Source organism: Thalassophryne amazonica, unplaced genomic scaffold (assembly GCF_902500255.1).
Source record: "Thalassophryne amazonica unplaced genomic scaffold, fThaAma1.1, whole genome shotgun sequence".
Classification (NCBI taxonomy): domain Eukaryota; kingdom Metazoa; phylum Chordata; class Actinopteri; order Batrachoidiformes; family Batrachoididae; genus Thalassophryne; species Thalassophryne amazonica.
In genome coordinates, this window is record NW_022986379.1 from 1 (window position 1) to 20,361 (window position 20,361).

The 20,361-nt window shown below is 43.9% G+C and overlaps 1 long non-coding RNA gene across 1 annotated transcript; it reads right to left on the minus strand.

Moving 5' to 3' along the window:
* Positions 1-4,394: 4,394 nt before the first annotated feature.
* LOC117506148 lies at positions 4,395-20,198 on the minus strand. Its single transcript, XR_004559390.1, has 3 exons — positions 20,099-20,198; positions 14,750-14,757; positions 4,395-4,406 (listed from the first exon to the last, which is right to left on the minus strand). It is a non-coding gene; the product is annotated as an uncharacterized LOC117506148 (long non-coding RNA).
* Between the last annotated feature and the right edge of the window lie 163 nt (positions 20,199-20,361).

The window sequence follows — 20,361 nt, forward strand, 5'->3', positions numbered from 1 at the left end:
ACAGAATCAGGCATCAGAAAGACAAAAAACACTGTATAATTTGTCAGCATTAAACAACAAGAAAAACAGCGAAATACTAAGGTGATCGCCGGCCACTAGCCCTAAACTTCACTAAAAGACCCAGAATTTAGGTAAAGTTGAGGCCGCAGCCCGCTCCAATTACTAATAAATGAATTAAAAGAGTAAAAAGCATAAAACAAAACTGTACCAGTATGCTAGCCATATGAAAGGGAAAATAAGTGCGTCTTAAGTCTGGACTTGAAAGTCTCTACAGAATCTGTTTTATTGATGCAGGGAGATAACTCCACAGAACTGGGGCATGATAAGAGAAAGCTCTGTGACCCACAGACTTCTTATTCACCCTAGAGAGGTGAATAAGAAGTGAATTTAAGCAAAAAATTTATGCTGTTGACCATAAAATTTTAGTACAGAGATTAGAGCATGCCATAGGTATTAAAGGCACTGCGCTGCGGTGGTTTGAATCATATTTATCTAATAGATTACAATTTGTTCATGTAAATGGGGAATCTTCTTCACAGACTAAGGTTAATTATGGAGTTCCACAAGGTTCTGTGCTAGGACCAATTTTATTCACTTTATACATGCTTCCCTTAGGCAGTATTATTAGACAGCATTGCTTAAATTTTCATTGTTACGCAGATGATACCCAGCTTTATCTATCCATGAAGCCAGAGGACACACCAATTAGCTAAACTGCAGGATTGTCTTACAGACATAAAGACATGGATGACCTCTAATTTCCTGCTTTTAAACTCAGATAAAACTGAAGTTATTGTACTTGGCCCCACAAATCTTAGAAACATGGTGTCTAACCAGATCCTTACTCTGGATGGCATTACCCTGACCTCTAGTAATACTGTGAGAAATCTTGGAGTCATTTTTGATCAGGATATGTCATTCAATGCGCATATTAAACAAATATGTAGGACTGCTTTTTTGCATTTACGCAATATCTCTAAAATCAGAAAGGTCTTGTCTCAAGAGTGATGCTGAAAAACTAATTCATGCATTTATTTCCTCTAGGCTGGACTATTGTAATTCATTATTATCAGGTTGTCCTAAAAGTTCCCTGAAAAGCCTTCAGTTAATTCAAAATGCTGCAGCTAGAGTACTGGCGGGGACTAGAAGGAGAGAGCATATCTCACCCATATTGGCCTCCCTTCATTGGCTTCCTGTTAATTCTAGAATAGAATTTAAAATTCTTCTTCTTACTTATAAGGTTTTGAATAATCAGGTCCCATCTTATCTTAGGGACCTCATAGTACCATATCACCCCAATAGAGCGCTTCGCTCTCAGACTGCAGGCTTACTTGTAGTTCCTAGGGTTTGTAAGAGTAGAATGGGAGGCAGAGCCTTCAGCTTTCAGGCTCCTCTCCTCTGGAACCAGCTCCCAATTCAGATCAGGGAGACAGACACCCTCTCTACTTTTAAGATTAGGCTTAAAACTTTCCTTTTTGCTAAAGCATATAGTTAGGGCTGGATCAGGTGACCCTGAACCATCCCTTAGTTATGCTGCTATAGACTTAGACTGCTGGGGGGTTCCCATGATGCACTGAGTGTTTCTTTCTCTTTTTGCTCTGTATGCACCACTCTGCATTTAATCATTAGTGATTGATCTCTGCTCCCCTCCACAGCATGTCTTTTTCCTGGTTCTCTCCCTCAGCCCCAACCAGTCCCAGCAGAAGACTGCCCCTCCCTGAGCCTGGTTCTGCTGGAGGTTTCTTCCTGTTAAAAGGGAGTTTTTCCTTCCCACTGTCGCCAAGTACTTGCTCACAGGGGGTCGTTTTGACCGTTGGGGTTTTTACGTAATTATTGTATGGCCTTGCCTTACAATATAATGCGCCTTGGGGCAACTGTTTGTTGTGATTTGGCGCTATATAAATAAAATTGATTGATTGATTGATAGAGACACAAAGTAGTCCTGCACCCTGAGAACGTAAAGCCGGGTCCAGTACGTAAGGTTTAATTAGGTCAGCGCCAGTCTATGAATAATTTTATAGGTTAGTTGCAGAACCTTAAAATCTGATCTCACTGGGACTTGAAGCCAGTGAAGAGACGCCAAAATGGGTGTAATGTGGTCAAACTTTCTGCTTCGTGTCAAAAGTCTGGCTGCAGCATTTTGAACCAATTGGAGACCCCTAATGCTAGACTGCAGTAAACCAGAAAATAGAACATTGCAGTAGTCCAATCTAGAAGAGATAAATGCATGGATCAGGGTCTCAGCATCAGCCATAGACAGGATGGGACGAATCTTCGCTATATTTTGCAAGTGGAAGAAAGCAGCCCTAGTAATATTTCTAATGTGGAGGTCAAAGGACAACAGATGATCAAAAATTACCCCAAGGTTCCTCACTTTGTCAGTGTGATGTATGACACATGAGCCTAGGCTAAGCGTCAACTGGTCTAATTGATGCCGATGTCTCACTGGACCAAGAACCATCATCAGTCTTATAAGAGTTTAAAGTAGGAAGTTTCTAGACATCCAACTTCTCACTGATGCAAGACAATCTTCTAAGGATTTTATGTGAACGAGATTACCAGCAGTTATCGGCATGTATAACTGAGTATCATCATCATAGCAGTGAAAGGTAATCTCAAAACGCTGCAATATGTGCCCAAGGAGTGCTATATAAAGGGAGAAAAGCAGGGGGCCTAAGACAGACCCCTGTGGAACCCCAAATTTCATGTTACTAAGGTTAGAGGTAGTGTTACTGTACAAAACACAGTGAGAATGACTGGTCAGGTATGACATCAACCATGCAAGGGCACTCCCAGTAATCCCAAAATGATTCTTCAGCCTATCAAGTAGAATATGATGATCCACTGTATCAAATGCAGCACTGAGATCTAACAGCACCAGAACCGTAGTGGTGTCCGAATCCATTGCAAGCAGAAGATCATTCACTTTAGTAAGAGCCGTCTCTGTGGAATATTTTATAAAAGCAGAATGCAGTGGCTCAAAGACATTCTTCTCAGTACGTGAAAATTCCTAAAATACTGTCATGTTTCCTAACACAGCACCACCTTTCCTATTGCCACATTTCAGAAAATATCACATTTCCAAAAATATCACCATCTTGCTCAAAAAATTTCCTAAAATATTGCCACGTTTCCAAAGATAGCCACATTTCCTAAAATATCATCTTTGCAAACCCCAAGTATCCAAAAATATTGCCAACTTTGCTAAAATATCACGTTTCCTAAAATATCATATTTCCAAAAAAAAATCACAAACTGTGCTAAAATATCGGCACATGTCCAAAACAGTGCCACAAATCTGAAAATACTGCTACATTTTATAAAATGTCACCACATTTCCTAAAATATCAGATTTCCAAAATACTGCCACATCTCCTAATGTGCATAAAGAGGAAAAGAGCAGAGATCAGAATGATTTTATGGTGAAGTGCAGCTTAGTGCGAGTAGTTTTTATGAGTGCTGGAGATTTAGTTTAATTTTTGGTCTGTAAAGACCTTTAAACGGGCTTCTTACACTAACAGGCGGTCTGATCAAAATCCGTTGGCTGGTTTTTGGCTGCGGCACTCTGTTGTCGCGCTCTGCGTGCCGAGATCAAGTAAAAGCAAAACATGTTAAAAATGTTGAAATGCAAAAGAAGGTTTTTTTTCCACGTCTGCTTGACCTCAGCAGATTTTTCTGCTAAATGACAAAACAGCAGGCGAGCCAAACCTCTCAGGACAGTCCGAGCGGTGCATCTTCTCAGGAAAACGTCTTGGGCAGGCGGCTCTGCGAGCTGCAAACAGGTTTCAGTCATCGGAAGACGCTGAACTGAGTCCGGCTCCCTGTTTCTCCGTCTATGTGTGTGTTGTCTGTGTGCAGACGAAGAGTGGAAATGAATTCCTGACGTGTTTATTAAGTTACCGTGTGAAAGCATGTGCATGCGTGTGTGTGTGTGTGTGCATGCGTGCGTGCACGCCAGCCTAACCTGTATGCTCAATTACACACAGATTACCCAGAGGCCCTTGGGGCTGTGGCAGCCACTGAGTCGAGGATATAAATCTGGTGTGTGTAAAACACTCCGTTACACACACTCATGCACGCCCACAAGGACACACAATATCAGGACAGTGTGGTGCAGCGAGCTAACGTGCTAATACAGCAGGATGACCTCGATGGGGGGGAGATAAAAGAGGAAAAGGAAAAAAGGAGAGAAGGAATGAAAAGGAGGTGACGAGAGAGGAGGGAGAGGAGAAAAGAGGACAAGAGAGGATGTGAAAGAAGACAAGAAGTTAAAGAAGAGAAAGAAAAGGACATAGGTGAGGGGAAGAGCAGTAAAGAAAGGAAAGGAGAAGAAGAGATCAAAAAGAAGGCAGGAGGACAAAAGGACACAAGTCGGACTACAAAATAAAAGTAAAAAGAAGGAGAAGCTGCAGGAGGAGAGGAGGAGGAGAGGAAAAGAGGAGGTGACATTTTAAAAGGTGAGTGGGGCGATGTTGACATTTAGAGAGAAGAGAGATAAAGTAAAAACCAGATTCCTCTTAGAAAACATGAGGTCAAACTCCCAGAAGGCACTGCAGTCAGAATGCTGAACAATAACAAACAGAGCGCTCACTCTGCAATGTGACCGAACGATAACAGAGCGCTCACTCTGCAATGTGACCGAACGATAACAGAGCGCTCACTCTGCAATGTGACCGAACGATAACAGAGCGCTCACTCTGAAATGTGACCGAACGATAACAGAGCGCTCACTCTGAAATGTGACCCAACGATAACAAACAGAGCGCTCATTCTGCAATGTGACCGAACGATAACAAACAGAGCGCTCATTCTGCAATGGGACCGAACGATAACAAACAGAGCGCTCATTCTGCAATGTGACCGAACGATAACAAACAGAGCGCTCATTCTGCAATGTGACCGAACGATAACAAACAGAGCGCTCATTCTGCAATGTGACCGAACGATAACAGAGCGCTCATTCTGCAATGGGACCGAACGATAACAAACAGAGCGCTCATTCTGCAATGTGACCGAACGATAACAGAGCGCTCAGTCTGCAATGTGACCGAACGACAACAAACACAGCGCTCACTCTGCAATGTGACCGAACGATAACAAACAGAGCGCTCACTCTGCAATGTGACCGAACGACAACAAACAGAGTGCTCACTCTACAATGTGACCGAAAGACAACAAACAGAGAGCTCACTCTGCAATGTGACCAAACGACAACACACAGAGCGCTCACTCTGCAAAGGGACCGAACGACAAAACACAGAGCGCTCACTCTGCAATGTGACCGAACAACAACAAACAGAGCGCTCACTCTGCAATGTGACCAAACAACAACAAACAGAGCGCTCACTCTGCAATATGACCGAACGACAACACACAGAGCGCTCACTCTGCAAAGGGACCGAACGACAACACACAGAGCGCTCACTCTGCAATGTGACCAAACGACAACACACAGAGCGCTCACTCTGCAATGTGACCGAACGACAACAAACAGAGCACTCACTCTGCAATGTGACCGAACAACAACAAACAGAGCGCTCACTCTGCAATGTGACCGAACGACAACACACAGAGCACTCACTCTGCAATGACACCAAACAACAACAACAGAGCGCTCACTCTGCAATGTGACGGAACGACAACGCACAGAGCGCTCACTCTGCAATGTGACGGAACGACAACAAACAGAGCGCTCACTCTGCAATGTGACGGAACGACAACGCACAGAGCGCTCACTCTGCAATGTGACCGAACGACAACAAACAGAGCGCTCACTCTGCAATGTGACCGAACGACAACAACAGAGCGCTCACTCTGCAATGTGACGGAACGACAACAGAGCGCTCACTCTGCAATGTGACGGAACGACAACAGAGCGCTCGCTCTGCAATGTGACCAAACGATAACAAACGGAGCGCTCACTCTGCAATGTGACCGAACTATAACAAACGGAGCGCTCACACTGCAATGTGACCGAACGATAACAAACGGAGCGCTCACTCTCCAATGTGACCGAACGATAACAAACAGAGCGCTCACTCTGCAATGTGACCGAAAGACAACACACAGAGCGCTCACTCTGCAATGTGACCGAACGAAGACAACAGATCGCTAACCCTGCAATGTGGCTGAACGATAAAAACAGAGCGCTCACTCTGCAATGTGACCGAATGACGACAACAGATTGCTCACCCTGCAATGTGGCTGAACGATAAAAACAGAGCGCTCACTCTGCAATGTGACCGAACGACGACAACAGATTGCTCACCCTGCAATGTGACTGAACGATAAAAACAGAGCGCTCACTCTGCATTCTGATTGAACAATGAAAAAAGAGTGCTCACTCTGTCATGTGATTGAATGATGGAAACAGAGCACTCACTCGGACTGACTGACTCGGAAAACAATCATTCATTATTTAGTCCACGCTGCTTCCTCAAAATGAGAGCACTCTCTCTCCTTTTCCTCACATGTATTGACACTCTCTTTACTGATCCCCCGTCTGTCCTCCTTCCATGTTGTCATTCTTTTTGCATGTCTCTCTTTTTGGGAGACGGCTGAGTGTCTTGGTTAAATTATTGATGCCGTGGTGGGCATTGGCCTCAGTCTCCTGCTGAGCCTGCAGAGGCACGAAGAGAGGAAACAGAGGGAGAGGAATAAAGCGCTGACAAGTGACAGAAGAGAAAGAACAGCAATGTAAAAGACAGTCAAACGATCTCTGAAAAGCAGGCCAAGATTTTCCTCAGTTTGAGCCCAAATAGCTTCATCCTTTTATTTTTACAACAAGCAGCATTCTCAGATCCTCTGGATTGGTTCCTAAATGTTTTTAATCTGCAGTGATTAAACCAATACATGAGAAACCTAATCTTGAACCCAGTCTAATTGTTATGTGTCGGACGCAGCCCGGAGAACCGACCAGCGTTTGAAGGACCCAGTATAAAATAAGCAGAGCATGGTACAAAGGATAACAGAGTTTAATGAACATAACAGTGCTGTGAAAAAATATAAAAGTGCGCGGTCTGGCGTGGTGGTTTTGCGGTGCGCTCCCAGCAGCGCCAATGGTCCGGAGCCAGAACCAACCCGGACCCAAGGACCCCGCCGACACCCCCCAGGTGGCCGCGACAAACCGAGTCTGTGAAAGAAGGAATCATTATGTGAGTCCATACTCAACACACAGAGAGAACGCTCAAAGGTGCACAAACAGCAAACACTTCCTGGCTTAATTACTAATCAGCTTCCCACCCTGCAGGCATGGAACACCCTGTTCACAAAACTCCACTGCAGAGGAAGCTGATTACACGACCAACATACAGCTCAATATAATAAGGTGTGAGGGACACCACATTTACTGACTGTATAAATGTTAGTCACAAAATCTAACGTACCTCAGGAAGTGTGCTGACGAGCGTGAGACCTCACCCCCTCCTCTTTCACAGACCATGCATCAAACCTGGACGTTCTCTGCATCCACTGATGATGAGATGGCTCCCGAGACGACGTTCTCACCCGTCTGGTCACAAGGTCGAGTCTCTGGCAAATACACACTGTGTACTCCAGTCTTAAATGCCACCATGTTCCAATCCATGTAGATGCACCACAGCTGTGAGTCCTGACGAGCCGCAGGTGATCAGCCTCAGGTGATCAGGGTGAGGTCCTGATAAACTCAGCTACACAGCCACTCAGTCCCAAATGCAAGCCACCTGGAAGGAAAAACAAAAGACAGGACAAAAGACAGAAACAAAAAGGCAGCCAGGCCCCCCCAGCCATACAACAGTACCCCACCCTCACGGGAAGCCTCCCGGCGACCACACAAACCTGGCCCAGGAGAAACACCCCCCTCCAGGGACCATGGCTGGAAACCATATCCGCATTCATCTTCCAACAGAATCTTCATCTAACAGAACGGTTGATGTCTTCTCCTCTGGCTGCATCTTTGCCCTTGTTTCTATCAGTCAATTAGCACAGGTGTGGCCAGGAGTTCTTGAACCTGTGCGGTCAGCCTTTGTCCAACCATGTTCACAGTCTGATTAGTCATAAAACAAAAAAGACAAACACAAACAACCAAAACACCCCCCCCCCTCCCCAGGGGACCGTCCCATCAAACCCCGGGAAGAGGAGAAAAGAAAAACACAACCCAAACTTAAGCTTACGAATAAAAATGCTAACACCCCCCCCCTCCCCAGAGGACCGTTCCATCAAACCCCGGGAAGGGGAGAAAAGAAAAACAACCCAAACTTAAGCTAACAAATAACCCCCCCCACCCCCCCAACGACATGTAGGGACCAACACCCCCCAGAGGACATCCCGCCAGCTCCAGGAGTAATAACCACAGCCGAGGTCCCTCTCGGATCCAATGTCACCCACGGGGACTCCCAGCGCCTCCCAGAGGACCATTCCATCAACCCCAGGAGATGCCTCCCCTCATGACCAACAGACCCAGCCCCGGCCGTCTATGGCTAGATGGACCCACAGCCCTTTCCCCCCCAGAGGACACCACAGTCAAACCCTGAGGGCGGAAACTGGGGGGAAAAACAAAAGGAGAAAAAAAAAAACATACAAACAAAACAACCCCAACCCCACCCCCTTGGCGCAGTGGAAACTGGAAGCACGTCCAGTGTCACCAACCGTGACTATACCCCAGAAGCCAACCGGGAGGAGTGGAACAGCGGTTATGGCAGACGGCACAAAACGGCGCCACTCCTCCGACTTCCAAACCAGCCACCAGCTGCGGGTATATCCCACTGCCCCAAACCTCAGCCATGCCGATGGCAGACGGCTCAAAGGCGCGCTGAAGCCGGAGGTGGAACAGGGAATCAACAAACAAAAACACCCCCCCCCCCCCCCCCCCAGGTGCAGAGGTTACCTGGGAAACGCCCAGCATAACCAAACTGCACCACTCCAGCAATGCCGACACTACGGCTCACACGGCTGGAGCCAGAGGAGAAGAGAGGGAACAAAAAGAAAATACCCCAAACCCCCCCCCCCCCCCCCTCCCGGGTGCAAAGGTTACCTGGGAAACGCCCAGCATAACCAAACTGCACCACTCCAGCAACGCCGACTCTACGGCTCACCCGGCTGGAGTCAGAGGAGAAGAGAGGGCATAACAAAAAACAAAACAAAAAAAAAAGAAAAAAGAAAAAACAACCCAATTACCCCCCATCACCCCCCAGGGGACCGTCCCATCAAACCCTGGGGAGGTGAAACTAAAAAAAATAAAAAGAAAGACTAACAGACTAACATAAAGTTGCTTGGGTCCTTTTTTGTTGCTCCAAACAGGCTGCAGGGTCACAACCCCAGACACTAATAGTGGAAAACAAAAAATAAAATCCCAGACAAAAACCAACTCAAAAAACACCCACAAGAAACGAACCAACACAAAACTAATCAGTGGTTTATACCGTCAAGCTCAAACAAATCGAACACACCTGTTCCAACTTAAGAGCTTAACGGTAATGTGACTCAGTCACCACAAGAGGGAGCCAGAGTGCTAAAAATGAAAAACCCTCTTTGGTGACAGAGAAAACAAACGAGCTGCTTTTCTGTGCGCAGCTGTGAGCAACACACAACCAAAAATGTGATTCAACTAAATAACACCGGAGCTGACACAACAGACGCAGTAGCTATCATTACCCGGGGAAACGGGGCTACGACTGTAACACAGGAAGCACCGCGACCCGTGCCACAGAGCTCCGCCGTGCGCGTTCACCGATTACAGACCCACTCCTGCAGCTCCCATTCAAACCTCTTATCCGGTCGAAGTGCGACGCGAAGCCGTCGCCAGTCACACTCCACCATGACCCACGGATAAGGCACAAACACAGGAACACGGCTGCACGAGCGATCAAATCAGTATTCAGTAATGGGTTCTCCAACGCGCACCATCCGGGCGGAGAGCACCCGCAACTGATCCGGATAACTTCTGAACGTCTGCTGCCGCCTTCCCGGCGCGTTACCGTCTCTGCTACCACTGGGTCCGTGATGTTTGGCCAGAGACTACTGTTATGTGACGGACGCAGCCCGGAGAACCGACCAGCGTTTGAAGGACCCAGTATAAAATAAGCAGAGCACGGTACAAAGGATAACAGAGTTTAATGAACATAACAGTGCTGTGAAAAAATATAAAAGTGCGCGGTCTGGCGTAGTGGTTTTGCGGTGCGCTCCCAGCAGCGCCAACGGTCCGGAGCCAGAACCAACCCGGACCCAAGGACCCCGCCGACACCCCCCAGGTGGCCGCGACAAACCGAGTCTGTGAAAGAAGGAATCATTATGTGAGTCCACACTCAACACACAGAGAGAACGCTCAAAGGTGCACAAACAGCAAACACTTCCTGGCTTAATTACTAATCAGCTTCCCACCCTGCAGGCATGGAACACCCAGTTCACAAAACTCCACTGCAGAGGAAGCTGATTACACGACCAACATACAGCTCAATATAATAAGGTGTGAGGGACACCACATTTACTGACTGTATAAATGTTAGTCACAAAATCTAACGTACCTCAGGAAGTGTGCTGATGAGCGTGAGACCTCACCCCCTCCTCTTTCACAGACCATGCATCAAACCTGGACGTTCTCTGCATCCACTGATGATGAGATGGCTCCCGAGACGACGTTCTCACCCGTCTGGTCACAAGGTCGAGTCTCTGGCAAATACACACTGTGTACTCCAGTCTTAAATGCCACCATGCTCCAATCCATGTAGATGCACCACAGCTGTGAGTCCTGACGAGCCGCAGGTGATCAGCCTCAGGTGATCAGGGTGAGGTCCTGATAAACTCAGCTACACAGCCACTCAGTCCCAAATGCAAGCCACCTGGAAGGAAAAACAAAAGACAGGACAAAAGACAGAAACAAAAAGGCAGCCAGGCCCCCCCAGCCATACAACACTAATGAAACGTTATAGGCCCATTTCGCGGGTCCTATCATGGAGGCGCTGTCATTCTGTTCTAAAATTATTGAAAAGTTGTTTCACAGCAGCTCGTGGACTATATTACTGAGAATAATCTCTTTGAGCCACTGCAGTCTGCTTTTAGAAAATATCATTCCACAGAGACAGCTCTCACTCAAGTGGTGAATGATCTTCTGTTTGCAATGGATTCGGACACCACTACGGTTCTGGTGCTGTTAGATCTTAGTGCTGAGTTTGATACAGTGGATCATCATATTCTACTTGATAGGTTGGAGAATCATTTTAGGATGACTCAGAGTGCCCTCGCATGGTTGACATCATACCTGACCAGTCGTTCTCACTGTATCCTGCACAATAACGTCACCTCAAATTTTGCTGCTAAAAAATACAGGGTTCCACAAGGGTCCATCTCAGGCCCCCTGCTTTTCTCCATTTATATAGCACCCCTTGGGCACATACGTATTGCAGAGTTTTTGGATTACCTTTCACTGCTATGCAGATGATACTCAGTTATACATGCCGATAACTGCTGGTAATCTCGTTCACATAAAATCCTTAGAAGATTGTCTTACAGCAGTGAGAAGGTGGATGTCTAGAAACTTCCTACTTTTAAACTCTGATAAGACTGAAATGATGGTTCTTGGTCCAGTGAGACATCTGCATCAATTTGACCCTTTAACACTTAGCCTAGGCTCGTGTGAGGAAAGTGAGGAACCCTGGGGTAATTTTTGATCCTTTGCTGTCCTTTGACCTCAACATTAGAAATATTATGGAGGACTGCTTTCTTCCACCTGCGAAAAATAGTGAAGATTCATCCCATCCTGTCTATGGCTGATGCTGACCCTGATCTGCTTCAGATCAGGGATCTGAAGCAGAGTTGTAGTCTTACACACCTCTCTGCAGCTTCTCTCCCCCTGCCATCCCCTCATTACCCCATCCCCGTAGAGACGGTGCCTGCTCCCAGACCACCAATAACCAGTAAAAATCTATTTAAACATAAAAATTCAAAAAGAAAAAAATAATATAGCACCTTCAACTGCACCACAGACTAAAACAGTTAAATGTGGTCTATTAAACATTAGGTCTCTCTCTTCTAAGTCCCTGTTAGTAAATGATATAATAATTGATCAACATATTGATTTATTCTGCCTTACAGAAACCTGGTTACAGCAGGATGAATATGTTAGTTTAAATGAGTCAACACCCCCGAGTCACACTAACTGCCAGAACGCTCGTAGGCGGAGGATTAGCAGAAATCTTCCATTCCAGCTTATTAATTAATCCAAAACCCAGAAAGAGCTTTAATTCATTTGAAAGCTTGACTCTTAGTCTTGTCCATCCAAATTGGAAGTCCCAAAAACCAGTTTTATTTGTTATTATCTATCGTCCACCTGGTCATTACTGTGAGTTTCTCTGTGAATTTTCAGACCTTTTGTCTGACTTAGTGCTTAGCTCAGAAAAGATAATTATAGTGAGCGATTTTAACATCCACACAGATGCTGAGAATGACAGCCTCAACACTGCATTTAATCTATTATTAGACTCAATTGGCTTTGCTCAAAATGTAAATGAGTCCACCCACCACCATCTTAGATGTTGTTCTGACTTATGGTATGGAAATTGAAGACTTAACAGTATTCCCTGAAAACTCCCTTCTGTCTGATCATTTCTTAATAACATTTACATTTACTCTGATGGACTACCCAGCAGTGGGGAATAAGTTTCATTACACTAGAAGTCTTTCAGAAAGCGCTGTAACTAGGTTTAAGGATATGATTCCTTCTTTATGTTCTCTAATGCCATATACCAACACAGTGCAGAGTAGCTACCTAAACTCTGTGTGAGACAGAGTATCTCGTCAATAGTTTTACATCCTCATTGAAGACAACTTTGGATGCTGTAGCTCTTCTGAAAAAGAGAGCCTTAAATCAGAAGTGCCTGACTCCATGGTATAACTCACAAACTCGCAGCTTAAAGCAGATAACCCGTAAGTTGGAGAGGAAATGGCGTCTCACTAATTTAGAAGATCTTCACTTTTCCTGGAAAAAGAGTCTGTTGCTCTATAAAAAAGCCCTCCGTAAAGCTAGGACATCTTACTCATCACTAATTGAAGAAAATAAGAACAACCCCAGGTTTCTTTTCAGCACTGTAGCCAGGCTGACAAAGAGTCAGAGCTCTATTGAGCCGAGTATTCCTTTAACTAGTAATGACTTCATGACTTTCTTTGCTAATAAAATTTTAACTATTAGAGAAAAAATTACTCATAACCATCCCAAAGACATATTGTTATCTTTGGCTGCTTTCAGTGATGCCGGTATTTGGTTAGACTCTTTCTCTCCGATTGTTCTGTCTGAGTTATTTTCATTAGTTACTTCCTCTAAACCATCAACATATCTATTAGACCCCATTCCTACCAGGCTGTTCAAGGAAGCCCTACCATTAATTAATGCTTGGATCATAAATATGATCAATCTATATTTATTAGTTGGCTATGTACCACAGGCTTTTAAGGTGGCAGTAATTAAACCATTACTTAAAAAGCCATCACTTGACCCAACCATCTTAGCTAATTATAGGCCAATCTCCAACCTTCCTTTTCTCTCAAAAATTCTTGAAAGGGCAGTTGTAAAACAGCTAACTGATCATCTGCAGAGGAATGGTCTATTTGAAGAGTTTCAGTCAGCTTTTAGAATTCATCATAGTACAGAAACAGCATTAGTGAAGGTTACAAATGATCTTCTTATGGCCTCAGACAGTGGACTCATCTCTGTGCTTGTTCTGTTAGACCTCAGTGCTGCTTTTGATACTGTTGACCATAAAATTTTATTACACAGATTAGAGCATGCCATAGGTATTAAAGGCACTGCGCTGCGGTGGTTTGAATCATATTTATCTAATAGATTACAATTTGTTCATGTAAATGGGGAATCTTCTTCACAGACTAAGGTTAATTATGGAGTTCCACAAGGTTCTGTGCTAGGACCAATTTTATTCACTTTATACATGCTTCCCTTAGGCAGTATTATTAGACAGCATTGCTTAAATTTTCATTGTTACGCAGATGATACCCAGCTTTATCTATCCATGAAGCCAGAGGACACACACCAATTAGCTAAACTGCAGGATTGTCTTACAGACATAAAGACATGGATGACCTCTAATTTCCTGCTTTTAAACTCAGATAAAACTGAAGTTATTGTACTTGGCCCCACAAATCTTAGAAACATGGTGTCTAACCAGATCCTTACTCTGGATGGCATTACCCTGACCTCTAGTAATACTGTGAGAAATCTTGGAGTCATTTTTGATCAGGATATGTCATTCAATGCGCATATTAAACAAATATGTAGTACTGCTTTTTTGCATTTGCGCAATATCTCTAAAATTAGAAAGGTCTTGTCTCAGAGTGATGCTGAAAAACTAATTCATGCATTTATTTCCTCTAGGGCGGACTACTGTAATTCATTATTATCGGGTTGTCCTAAAAGTTCCCTGAAAAGCCTTCAGTTAATTCAAAATGCTGCAGCTAGAGTACTAACGGGGACTAGAAGGAGAGAGCATATCTCACCCATATTGGCCTCTCTTCATTGGCTTCCTGTTAATTCTAGAATAGAATTTAAAATTCTTCTTCTTACTTATAAGGTTTTGAATAATCAGGTCCCATCTTATCTTAGGGACCTCATAGTACCATATCACCCCAATAGAGCGCTTCGCTCTCAGACTGTAGGTTTACTTGTAGTTCCTAGGGTTTGTAAGAGTAGAATGGGAGGCAGAGCCTTCAGCTTTCAGGCTCCTCTCCTGTGGAACCAGCTCCCAATTCAGATCAGGGAGACAGACACCGTCTCTACTTTTAAGATTAGGCTTAAAACTTTCCTGTTTGCTAAGGCTTATAGTTAGGGCTGGATCAGGTGACCCTGAACCATCCCTTAGTTATGCTGCTGTAGACTTAGACTGCTGGGGGGTTCCCATGATGCACTGAGTGTTTCTTTCTCTTTTTGCTCTGTATGCACCACTCTGCATTTAATCATTAGTGATTGATCTCTGCTCTCTTCCACAGCATGTCTTTTTCCTGGTTCTCTCCCTCAGCCCCAACCAGTCCCAGCAGAAGACTGCTCCTCCCTGAGCCTGGTTCTGCTGGAGGTTTCTTCCTGTTAAAAGGGAGTTTTTTCGTCCCACTGTCTGTTTGTTGTGATTTGGCGCTATATAAATAAAACTGATTTGATTTGTGTGTTTATCTCTTCTAGATTGGACTACTGAAATGTTCTATTTTCTGGTTTACCACAGTCAATCAATCAATCAATCAATTTTTTTTAGTCCAGCATTAGGGCTCTCCAACTGGTTCAAAATGCAGCTGCCAGATGTTTGACAGGAAGCATAAAGTTTGACCACATTACACCCATTTTGGTGTCTCTTCACTGGCTTCCTGTCCCAGTGAGATCAGATTTTAAGGTTCTGCTACTAGCTCATAATACAGTTGTATGTAAAAGTTTGGGCCCCCGTGATGATTGTCATGATTTTCCTTTGTAAATCATTGGTTGTTTGGATCAGCAATTTCAGTTAAATATATCATGTAGCAGACAAACACAATGATATTTGAAAAGTGAAATGAAGTTTACAGGATTTACAAAAGGTGTGCAATAATTCTTAAAAAAAAATTAGACGGGTGCATAAATTTGGGCACCCCAACATAAAAAAATACATCAATATTTAGTAGAGCCTCCTTTTGCAGAAATAACAGCTTCTAAACGCTTCCTATAGCTTCCAATGAGAGTCTGGATTCTGGTTGAAGGTATTTTGGACCATTCTTCTTTACAAAACATCTCAGGTTTGTTGGTTTCCGAGCATGGACAGCCTGCTTAAAATCACACCACAGATTTTCAATAATCTTCAGGTCTGGGGACTGAGATGGCCATTCCAGAACGTTGTACTTGTTCCTCTGCATGAATGCCTTAGTAGATTTTGAGCAGTGTTTAGGGTCGTTGTCTTGTTGAAAGATCCGGCCCCGGAGCAACTTCAACTTTGTCACTGATTCACATTGTTCTCAAGAATTTGCTGATATTGACTGGAATCCATGTGACCCTCAACTTTAACATGATTCCCAGTACCTGCACTGGCCACACAGCCACACAGCATGATGGAACCACTTCCACATTTTACTGTAGGTAGCAAGTGTTTTTCTTGGAATTCTTTTTCAGCCATGCATACCGCCCCCTGTTATGTCCAAATAACTCAATTTTAGTTTCATCAGTCCACAGCACCTTATTCCAAAATGAAGCTGGCTTGTCCAAATGTGCTTCAGCATACCTCAAGCAACTCTGTGGCGTGTATGCAGAAAAGGCTTCCTCTGCATTACAGCATCATACAGCATCTCTTTGTGCAAAGTGCGCTGTATAGTTGAATGATGCATAGAGACACTATCTGCAGCAAGATCATGTTGTAGGTCTTTGGAGAAGGTCTGTGGGTTGACTATGACTGTTCTCACCATCCTTTACTTCAGCTTATGAGATTTTTCTTGGCCTGCCACTTCGGGTCTTAACTAGTACTGTGCCTGTGGTGTTCCATTTCCTCACTATGCTCCTCACAGTGGAAACTGACAGCTGAAATCTCTGAGATAGCTTTTTGTGTCCTTCCCCTAAACCATGATGTTGAGCAGTCTTTGTTTTCAGGTCATTTGAGAGTTGTTTAGAGGCTCCCATGTTGCCACTCATTAGAAGAGATGCAAAGAGGGGAAACATTTGCAAATGGCCACCTTAAATACCCTTTCTCATGATTGGATTCACCTGTGTAAGTAGAACAAGGGTCAATGAGCTTACCAAACCAATTTTGTGTTCCAATAATTAGTGCTAAATCTATTCAAATCAATAAAACGACAAGGGTGCCCAAATATATGCAAATGCCCAATTTTGTTTAATTAATTATTGTACACTTTCTGTAAATTCTAGAAACTTTGTTTCACTTCTCAAATATCAGTGTGTTCGTCTGCTATATGATATATTTAACTGAAATTTCTGATCCAGACAACCAATGATTTATAAAAGAAAATCATGAAAATTATCAGGGGTGCCCAAACTTTTACATACAACTGTATAACGCAATGCTAAAATACCCTTGGCCATATGAGCATGTACATTTTAATGACGTCTGCAGGAGGGCATGCCCGTGAGCATACATGAGCTTTTGAAAAAAGGGAAAGTTACCATTGACCGCATGCGATGCACATGCACGCCGACATCTGCGAGGTGTCTTGTAAATCACTCCAGAGGTGCTATCAGGGTACAAAAACAGTGTTTTCAGTTTTAGAAGTGTTTATTTCTCACTAGCTTTTACATAATATGATAAACATGTTCGATTTAAACGGAAACGCAGCTGTTTTGGAGTGGATTCCGCCATGCTGGATTAGCAGCCAGAGAGGGAGAGACCAGCCAGTGAGGTGACAGTGCCTCTCTACTCTGATTGGCTATCACCACATCCTTCCCAAAATCATGACACCCTCCCCTCGCAAAAATGCTGCCATCCATGAGCATAACAATAGGAAACAAAATGTGACCTTTTGACCGCTTAAAATAGGTCAAGGTTAGCCATCTTTAAAGTTGTCAAAGGTCAAGGATGAAAGGCCTTTGCAATACCCGATGGCCATATTTTTTGGATTCTGGTAAAAATTATTCACTGAGTAGCACCACCCTACTTAGCTGAACTAATTAAACCCTATGTACCGACCCGGGCTCTGCGTTCTCAGGATGCAGGACTACTTTATGTCCCTAAGGTTAAAAAAAAGTCAGCAGGTCACAGAGCCTTCTCTTATTGTGTTCCTGTTTTGTGGAATGATCTCACTACAGATCTAAAACAGTCAGATTCCATAGACATTCAAGTCCAGATTAAAGACGCATCTATTCTCCCTCTTGCATGACTAGCATACCGGTGTAGTATGGAACTGTGCTTCCTGTCCTTTTAATTAATTTTATTAACAATGGAACAGGTCTCAGCCTCACTAGATCTAAGTTCTAGGTCTGTTAGTGAAGTTGTTAGTGAAGTTGTAGTGAAGTTAGCTCAGTTCCACCTTAGTATTCTCTCTGCTTCTCTGTTGATTTTCTGCTGGTGAATTAATGCCTCAGGTGCAGTTATTTCTGGCCGACTGATTCTACTCTTTTTCTCTTTGTCCGAGGCACCCACAAGACCTTTAATGGATGCTGGCCCTGCACCCCAGGATGCCCTACCTGTTCAAGACCTTGAGGCACAGATACTAAAGACCAAAGCTGGAGTGCTTTTTAATTTCAATTCAGGACTCTGTTTCTGTTACTCTTCTGTTTTTCTGTTTTCCATTTCTTCTGTTTGTTAAGAAATTCTTGTGGAATCTGTAAAAACCTTGTAGCTGTTAGAATGGTCTAAGCAGTGGGTCACCCCTCGGAGTCTGGTCTGCTTGACGTTTTTAACTCATTATCATCAGATAGAGTTTTTCTTACCACTGTTGATAAGATTAGATCTTACTCATGTGAAGCGCTCTGAGGCAGCACTGTTGTAATTTGGAGCTATATAAATAAAATAAACTGAAGTGAATTTTTAATTTACACAAAATTACAGAGTACTGCATCATGCTGCAGTATGTGTGATATCTTAGCCGATGAATCGTGATATGCATCGTATCGCAGTATTTATGATATCTTGGCTGATGTATCGTGATATGTATCATATCAAAATACGTACGATATCTTAGCCGATGTATCATGATATGCATCGTATCGCAGTATTTATGATATCTCGACCAGTATATCGTGATATGTATCATATCAAAATATGTATGATATCTTAGCCGATGTATCATGATATGCATCGTATCGCAGTATTTATGATATCTCGACCAGTATATCGTGATATGTATCATATCAAAATATGTATGATATCTTAGCCGATGTATCATGATATGCATCGTATCGCAGTATTTATGATATCTCGACCAGTATATCGTGATATGTATCATATCAAAATATGCATGATATCTCGGGCAATGTATCGAGCTATGCATCGTATCACAGTATGTATCATATGTATTGTATTGCAGTATGTATGATATCTTGTCTGATGTATTGTGACAGATATCGTATTGTAAGGTTGTTCCCATCATCCGGCCTGACCACAAAGAAACCTTTTTTCTCAGCATCACCCAGAAAAATTTACTTTCACAATATTTGTCTGACAAAAATGCTCCAAACAAATATAATCTCAGAAATAGAATATGATTTAACACGCTCACGCAAACATACAGGTAAAAACTATCTAACAATGTTTATGTCAACAACAGTGGTCATTCTCACTCCAAAGAGGGCGGGCACTGTCACTCTGACTGACAGCTCTGCTGGCTTATTGAATTAGTTCTGTGTGATAAACTTACCGATCAACAAATGTGAGGAACCACAGGCAGCTTTGTCGCTGTGTGAAGTGATTATGGAACAAGAAAGCAAGGGTGACAGGGTGAGTGAGAGGGTGAGTGAAAGCTGAGTGAGAGGGTGATGTTTCATATTTTCGTTCATTCCACTTTCATCTGATTTACTCTAAAAGCACGTTGGATTTCAGAGGCTCCAAGTTTCCGGCAGCTTCAGATCAGCTTTCAGCCGTGAAACACGTTCGGCCCATTCGGTGAAGCCGACAGACACAAACGTTCTCTGACAAACGTTTTAGATGAAAAACTTCTTGCCTTCTTTAGTGGGTTTAGATCTGAGAGGGAGAATTTCAAATTCAAAGAATCCTCTCAGGGAGTCAACACACTTCAAATCATGTCGCCACCATCAGGTGAGGTCTGGGAGTGCTGTGGCTTGTTGCATCCATCATATTATGGAAACGCTCCGGGTCCTGGATGGCAACCACACAGGCAGACAACCAGTCCACTGTGCCCTCCAAAGTAGCCATTGATCTGCTGCAGCCAAGTGAAATGTGGGTGTGTTCTTCTTTCTGGATCCGGGTCACGGTGGCAGCAGACCAAGCAGCTCATTAAACACGTCCCTCTCCTCAGCCAAGTCCTTTAACTCTTCCAAGGGAATCCCGAGGAGTTCCCAAACCAGCTGGGACAGAAAATCCCTCCAGCAAATCCTGGGTCTTCCCCAGGGCCTCCATCTAGTTGGACGTGCCTGGAAGACCTCCCAAGGGACACAATCTGGGGGCATCCTCACCACATGCTTGAATGACCTCAGCTGGACTTAGAGTCTGTCCCAGATATTCGAGTTTGTCACACCCTGTCCCTGAGTGTAAGACCAGATACCCGACACAGGAACCTCATTTCTGCTGCTTGTATCCACGACCTTGTTGTTTCGGTCATTACCCAAAGTTCATAGGTGACGACAGGTGCATAAATTGCTCCCAGTGTGTAGTGAGCGCCTTGTATGGCAGCACCCTGACATTGGGGTGAATGTGAGGCATAATTGTAAAGCGCTTTGAGCGTCTGATGGAAAAGTCCTATATA